Source organism: Wolffia australiana, chromosome 14 (genome assembly GCF_029677425.1).
Source record: "Wolffia australiana isolate 7733 chromosome 14, ASM2967742v1".
Lineage (NCBI taxonomy): Eukaryota > Viridiplantae > Streptophyta > Magnoliopsida > Alismatales > Araceae > Wolffia > Wolffia australiana.
In genome coordinates this window covers 11,132,236-11,140,266 of record NC_135848.1, presented here as the reverse complement: position 1 = coordinate 11,140,266, position 8,031 = coordinate 11,132,236, and the positions used below count along the sequence as shown (strand labels likewise).

The window sequence follows — 8,031 nt, the reverse complement described above, 5'->3', positions numbered from 1 at the left end:
GGTGAGGAAAATGATAGTTCCAATTCTGCATCCAGTTGGTAGACTGTGTTATCCAAGGTCGTAAAAAAAACATGCCAAACAGAAAAGAAACAAATTGGTGCATACACATTCATAGACATGGTCGTTCTGTTCCATTGGTGCGAATTGGTGCGAATTGCAATTTTTGTTTGGATTTCTGAACAGAACAATGTTGAAAACGAACAGAACTTCACACAGATGGCTGTGCGGTTTGCTTTGTGCAAATTGCACAAATTCTTTTAAGGTTTTTTAGAAATTTTTTTTTACTCTCGTTCTCTTTCTTAGAGTCCTAAACTCCTCGTCTCCCTCTGTCGTTCTCGTTCTCACTGAGCCTCAGACTCCCAGTCTCCTGCCCTATTCTCGTTCTTAGAGTCCCAGAGTCCCAGTCTCCTTCTCGTCCTCAGCCTCTCCCAGAGTCCCAGCCTCTCGTTCTCGTTCTATCGCTCTCTCCATCTCTCTCAAGTCTCCACGACGGACAGTACACAGCTCTTTCTTTCTTTCTCCCGTCTCTTCTCTCCTATCTATTCTCTGTTCTCACTCCATCATCGGACTTCCTCCTGGCCGATTTGGCGCTGTATTCGGAAGGAGGTCAAAGTGGAGGCGGAAATCGGAGTCGGCATTTGGTACGTTTTGTTTCAAATTTTTTTAGGTCTGTGTCTTTCTTTGATTCTCTTTTCTTTCGTTCTAAATCTCTGATGCTTTCTTGTTCCCTTCAAACTATCTGATTCTCTCTTAATTTCTCTTTAGTTTTTTCCCAACAAACTCTCTTATTCTCTCCTTCGCTCTCTGATATTCTGTCTGTGTCTCTCTTATTCCCTGTTTATAACTTTCTGTCTGTCTCTGATTCTGTTCCTATTTTTCTCTTTGCCTTCCTTGCACTCTAATTTTATCCTTCCCTCTCTTTCACTCTTTGTCCGAATTCCTTTTTTTCTATGTCATATTTTCTTTCCATCTCTCGGTCATTCTCTCTTCCTCCCTATCTTGTAATCTATCTCTCATTCTATCCTTCTCTCTCTCTACTTATCGACTTCCCTCTCCATCATTCTATGGCCTTCTAATTCTCCCTTTCTCTCACCCTAATAATCATCCTATATCTTACTACCGTACTGTGTTGTCTCCTTCTCTATTTCTAATTCACTCTCTCCCTCTAATTCTCTAAGTCTCTCTCTCTCTCTCTTATTCTCCCCTATTATCTGTCTATCAAATTCTCTGTTTCTCTGACTTTGATTACTTCTTTCTGTTTGTCTCCATAATTCTGTCTATCTCTAGACTTCTATTTTCATCTCTCGGTCATTCTCTCTTCCTCCCTCTCTTCATTCATCTCTCCCTCTCTCGTAATCTATCTCTCATTCTGTCCTTCTCTCTCTCTACTTATTGACTTCCCTCTCCATCATTCTATGGCCTTCTAATTCTCCCTTTCTCTCACCCTAATAATCATCCCATATCTTACTACCGTACTATGTTGTCTCCTTCTCTATTTCTAATTCACTCTCTCCCTCTAATTCTCTGAGTCTCTCTCTCTCTCTTATTCTCCCCTAATATCTGTCTATCAAATTCTCTGTTTCTCTGACTTTGATTACTTCTTTCTGTTTGTCTCCCTATTTCTGTCTTTCTCTAGACTTCTATTTTCATATCTCGGTCATTCTCTCTTCCTCCCTTTCTTTATTCATCTCTCCCTCTCTTGTAATCTATCTCTCATTCTGTCCTTCTCTCTCTCTACTTATTGATTTCCCTCTCCATCATTCCGTGGCTATCTAATTCTCCCTTTCTCTCACCCTAATAGTTATCCTATATCTTACTAACGTTCTCTGATTGTCTCCTTCTCTATCTCTAATTCACTCTCTGCCTCTAATTCTCTGATTCTCTATCTCTCTCTCCCTTATTCTCCCTTATTATCTGTCTATCGAATTCTCTGTTGCTCTAAGTATGATTCCCTCTTCTGTTCTTCTCCCTAAATCTGTCTATCTCTAGAGCTCTATTTCCATCTCTCGGTCATTCTCTCTTCCTCTCTCTCTTTATTCATATCTCCTTCTCTTGTAATCTATCTCTCGTTCTGTCATTCTCTCTCTATACTTATTCCATCATTCCGTGGCTTTCTAATTCTCCCTTTCTCTCACCCTAATAACCATCCTATCTCTTACTATCGCTCTCTGAGTGTCTCTTTTTCTATCTCTAATTCACTCTGTCCCTCTACTTATCTTATTCTCTCTCTCTCTCTCTCTTATTCTCCCTTATTATCTATCTATTAAATTCTATATTGCTCTGACTTTAATTCCCTCTTTCTGTTTCTCTCCCTAATTCTGTCTATCTATAGAGCTCTATTTCCATCTCTCAGTCATCCTCTCTTCCTCTGTCTCTTTATTCATCTCTCCCTCTCTTGTAATATATCTCTCATTCTGTCATTATCTCTCTCTACTTATTGATTTCCCTCTCCATCATTCTGTGGTTTTGTAATTATCTCTTTCTCTCACCCTAATAACCATCCTATCTCTTTTTATCATTCTCTTAGTGTCTCCTTTTCTATCTCTAGTTCACTCTCTGGCTCTAATTCTCTGATTCCTTCCTTCTCTCTCTCCCCTATTCTCCCTTATTATCTATCTATTAAATTCTATGTTGCTCTGACTTTAATTCCCTCTTTCTGTTTCTTCTCTCTAATTCTGTCTATCACTATATCTCTATTTCCATCTCTCGGTCATTCTCACTTACTCTCTGTCTCTATTCATCTCTCTCTCTCTCGTAACCTATCTCTCATTCTGTCATTCTCTCTCTCTACTTATTGATTTCCCTGTCCATCATTCTGTGGTTTTTTAATTATCTCTTTCTCTCACCCTAATAACCATCCTATCTCTTTTTATCATTCTCCTAGTGTCTCCTTTTCTATCTCTAGTTCACTCTCTGGCTCTAATTCTCTGATTCCCTCCCTCTCTCTCTCCCCTATTCTCCCTTATTATCTATCTATTAAATTCTATGTTGCTCTGACTTTAATTCCCTCTTTCTGTTTCTTCTCTCTAATTCTGTCTATCACTATATCTCTATTTCCATCTCTCGGTCATTCTCACTTACTCTCTGTCTCTATTCATCTCTCTCTCTCTCTCGTAACCTATCTCTCATTCTGTCATTCTCTCTCTCTACTTATTGATTTCCATCTCCATCATTCTGTGGTTTTTTAATTATCTCTTTCTCTCACCCTAATAACCATCCTATCTCTTTTTATCATTCTCCTAGTGTCTCCTTTTCTATCTCTAGTTCACTCTCTGGCTCTAATTCTCTGATTCCCTCCCTCTCTCTCTCCCCTATTCTCCCTTATTATCTATCTATTAAATTCTATGTTGCTCTGACTTTAATTCCCTCTTTCTGTTTCTTCTCTCTAATTCTGTCTATCACTATATCTCTATTTCCATCTCTCGATCATCCTCTTTTCCTCTCTCTCTTTATTCATCTCTCCCTCTCTTGTAATCTATCTGTCATTCTGTCATTCTCTCTCTCAACTTATTCATTTCCCTCTCCATCATTCTGTGGCTTTTTAATTATCTCTTTCTCTCACCCTACTAACCATCCTATCTCTTACTATCGTCGTCTGAGTTTCTCCTTTTCTATCGCTAATTCACTCTCTCCCGCAAAGTATTTGATCTCTCTCTCTTATTTTCTCTCTCTTATTCTTCCTTATTATCTGTCTATCAAATTCTCTGTTACTCTTACTTTAATTCCTTCTTTCTGTTCGTCTCTCTAATTCTGTCTATCACTATATCTCTATTTCCATCCCTCGGCCATTCTCACTTACTCTCTGTCTCTATTCATCTCTCCCTCTCTCGTAATCTATCTCTCATTCTCTCATTCTCTCTATGTACTTATTTCTTTTTCTGTTTATCATTCTGTGGCTTTCTAATTCTCTCTTTCTCTCACCCTAATAACCATCCTATCTCTTACTATCATTCTCTGAGTGTCTCCTTTTCTATCTCTAATTCACTCTCTCCCTCTAATTCTCTGATTCTCTATGTCTCTTTTCCCTTATTCTGCCTTAATATCTGTCTATTAAATTGTCTGTTACTCTGACTTTCATTCCCTCTTTCTGTTTGCCTCCCTAATTCTGTCTATCTCTAGATCTCTATTTCCATCTCCCGGTCATTCTCTCTTCCTCTCTCTTTACTGATCTCTCCCTCTCTAGTAATCTATCTCTCATTATCTCATTCTCTCATTCTCTCTATGTACTTATTTATTTTTCTCTTGATCATTCCGTGGCTTTCTAGTTCTCTCCTTTTCTCACCCTAATAACCATCCTATCTCTTACAAGTGTTCACTAAGTGACTCCTTTTTCTATCTCTAATTCACTCTCTCCTAATTCTGTGATTCTCTCTCTCTTATTTTCTCTCTCTCTTATTCTCCCCTCTTCTCTGTCTATGAAATTCTCTGTTTCTCTGACTTTAATTCCCTTTTTCTGTTTCGTCTCTCTAATTCTGTCTATCACTATATCTCTATTTCCATCTCTCAGTCATTCTCACTTACTCTCTGTCTCTATTCATCTCTCCCTCTCTCGTAATCTATCTCTCATTCTCTCGTTCTCTCTATGTACTTATTTCTTTTTCTGTTTATCATTCTGTGGCTTTCTAATTCTTTCTTTCTCTCACCCTAATAACCATCCTATCTCTTACTATCATTCTCTGAGTGTCTCATTTTCTATCTCTAATTCACTCTCTCCCTCTAATTCTCTGATTCTCTATCTCTCTGTCCCCTTATTCTCCCTTACTATCGGTCTATTAAATTGTCTGTTGCTCTGACTTTCATTCCCTCTTTCTGTTCGCCTCCCTAATTCTGTCTATCTCTAGAGCTCCATTTCCATCTCTCAGTCATTCTCTCTTCCTCTCTCTTTACTGATCTCTCCCTCTCTAGTAATCTATCTCTCATTCTCTCATTCTCTCATTATCTCTATGTACTTATTTCTTTTTCTCTCGATCATTCTGCGGCTTTCTAATTCTTTCCTTCTCTCACCCTAATAACCATCCTATCTCTTACTATCGTTCTCTGAGTGTCTCTTTTTCTATCTCTAATTCACTCTCTCCCTCTAATTCTCTGATTCTCTCTCTCTCTTTCCCCTTATTCTGCCTTATTGTTTGTCTATCAAATTCTCAGTTGCTCTGACTTTATTTCTCTTTTTCTGTTTGCCTGCCTAATTCTGTCTATCCCTAGAGCTCTATTTCCATCTCTCAGTCATTCTCTGCTCCTCTCTGTCTCCATTCATCTCCCCCTCTCTCGTAATCTATCTCTCATTCTTTCGTTCTCTCATCATACTTATTTCTTTTTCTCTCCATCATTCTGTGGCTTTTTAATTTTCTCTTTATCTCACCCTAATAACCATCCTATCTCTTACTATCGTTCTCTGAGTGTCTCCTTTTTTATCTATAATTCACTCGCGCCTTCTAATTATCTGATTCTGTATCTCTCTCTCTCTCTTATTCTCCGCTATTACCTGTCTATCAAATTCTCTGCTGCTCTGACTTTAATTCCCTCTTTTTGTTCGTATTTTCAATTCTGTTTATCTCTAGATCTCTATTTTCATCTCTCGGTCATTCTCTCTTCCTCTCTCTCTTTATTCATCTCTCCCTCTCTTGTAATCTATCTGTCATTCTATCATTCTCTCTCTCAACTTATTCATTTCCCTCTCCATCATTCTGTGGCTTTTTAATTATCTCTTTCTCTCACCCTACTAACCATCCTATCTCTTACTATCGTTCTCTGAGTGTCTCATTTTCTATCTCTAATTCACTCTCTCCCTCTAACTGACTGATTCCCTCTTTCTGACCGTTTCCCTTATGCTGTCAATCTTATGAGCTCTATTTTTCTCTTTCTACTTCCCAATTCTCTTATTTCAATCTTATTTCAGTTGGAAGTCATCTCTGGTAATCGAATCTCCCCTGCCTTTTGATACAAAGCTATAGGCGGCGTTCTCGGTACTCTACATAACGCTCAAAGAATTTGTCTGCGTACTGAATAATTCCTGAATTTCTCTCTAAGGCATTTAAAAGGTGCGTTGATGCGAAACGCCGACGGCCGAGATCGAGCGGCGCGTTTCGCGTCACAGGAATAATGATGATATGATGCAAACACAGTGAGATTTTATGATCGAGCAGTTAAGACACAAGGAGATAACGCGATGGACGGTGACGATCACCAAATAGATTGATCCGAAAGTCAGACTCCCAATGACCCTCAAGACCACTAGACGTCTAGACGAGAGGGGCGTCTAACGGCCCTGATAAGTTCGGAATTTAAAGATCAAGTGACAGACCGTTTACCTCAAGAAAGTCCTGCTCCCACAACAGTGGCTGTTCCTAATCCGTCGTCGAGTGATGAGTGGCGGCAGAGGATGCGATAGCGGAGGACGGCACTGGAACAGGTAATAATACTGGTTAAGGAGGGAGAGGAGATGAGCTGACCTTAAAATATGTAGTCCACGGCGTATTGAAGACGGGCGTAGAGATAGCGTTCCGGGGACAAATTCGTCTTGTCGTAGGCCGGAATGCCGGGAGGGATCAACGTGGCTTGGCGCAAGTGACGGGGCGGCACCGGTCGCAACTGGCAGTGGCGGTGGCGTAGAGCCACGGTACAGGGCAGAATGGCGGCGCAGGGGGGTTGATGACGCGGGGCAAAGCCTCGGCGCGGCGTGGAGCCACAGAGTGCGGCAGAACCGTGGCGATTGGCGGACCCGCGGCGGGGCGCGAACTCGCTGCGCACGGTCAGATCACGGCTAGGCGCGAGTCTGCGGCGCTGGCGAAGCCGCGGCGCGGCGCGGGAGTCGCGGCGCAGAATGGGTCCATGGCGCGGCGTGGGGTCGCGGCACAGAGCGGGTCCCCGATGCGGGCGGTGATGCGGGGTGGTCGGGAATCGGGGTTCGGGGCGGGGCGGCAATGGGAGAAGTGGCGGTCGAATCAAGAAAGGGGGGGGGAAGCCAAAGGGTGATGCAAGAATGGGGTGGTTATGGTCAAGAACGATGGAAGATGGTGGGGAATGGTCAAGAACGATGAGGGTGAAGAGGAAGATTCAAGAAACGATGGAAAGTGGTGGAAGATGGTCAAGAACGATGAGGGTGAAGAGGAAGATTCAAGAAATGATGGAAAGTGGTGGAAGATGGTCAAGAACGATGAGGGTGAAGAGGAAGATTCAAGAAACGATGGGGAAAGGAGGGTGGGCGATCAAGAAAGGCAAGAGGAGGCGATTGGGAATCAAGAAACGATGGGGAAAAGAGGGTGGGCGATCAAGAGAGGCAAGAGGAGGCGGTTGGGAATCAAGAAACGAAGGGGAAAGGAGGGTGGGCGATCAAGAAAGGCAGGGTAGGGGGAGGGCGATCAAGAAAGGCAAGAAGAGGTGGTTGGGCGATCAATAAGGGCAGGGGAAGGGGAAAGGGCGATCAAGAAAGGGTAGGGGAAGCGGTTGGGCGATCAAGAATTTCAAGAAAATGGGGGATGAGAATGGGGGGCGTTCAAGAATCGGCGGGAAAGATCAAGAAATGGGGTTAGATGATCAAGAAGCGAGGGTGAAGGGGTGGCGTCCAAGGAAATGTGGGCGAGATGGGCTGGATGAAGGAGAAGGGTTGGGGGATGGGTAGAGCCAAGAACCTGGCGTGGTGAGTTCTTGGTGGGTCGCGGGTGGTTCTCCTCGTTGGAGATGATTTCCCGAATGCAGCGCGGCGCCGTAGTCGTCGCGAACCTTCGAGGACGCATAGAGTGATCTCGATGGGTGCTCTCTCGATTCTTGATTTCAACAGCTTCTTGAAAATCTTTAACGTACCGGAGTGATCTCGACGGTATGGTTGAACACGTCACGCCCGGAGTGATCTCGACGGACAGGACGTGGGCTCTACTCCTCGGAGTGGTCTCGACGAAGAGGTGGGGCTAGCCAAACCCCCTACGCTACGACTACGATAGGGGGAAGATTCTTGAAACAATTTCAATTCAAAAACTTCCAAGTAGTCCCTTGGGCATGCCCTCCCCTTATATAGGGAGGAGGGGTGCCAAGGAG

At 42.8% G+C, this 8,031-nt stretch overlaps 1 long non-coding RNA gene across 1 annotated transcript; it reads left to right on the top strand.

The window, feature by feature from the left end:
- The first annotated feature begins 306 nt into the window (after positions 1-306).
- LOC144712404 (uncharacterized) lies at positions 307-6,100 on the top strand. The gene is made up of 2 exons (XR_013583788.1): positions 307-641; positions 5,897-6,100. It is a non-coding gene; the product is annotated as an uncharacterized LOC144712404 (long non-coding RNA).
- Positions 6,101-8,031: the final 1,931 nt, after the last annotated feature.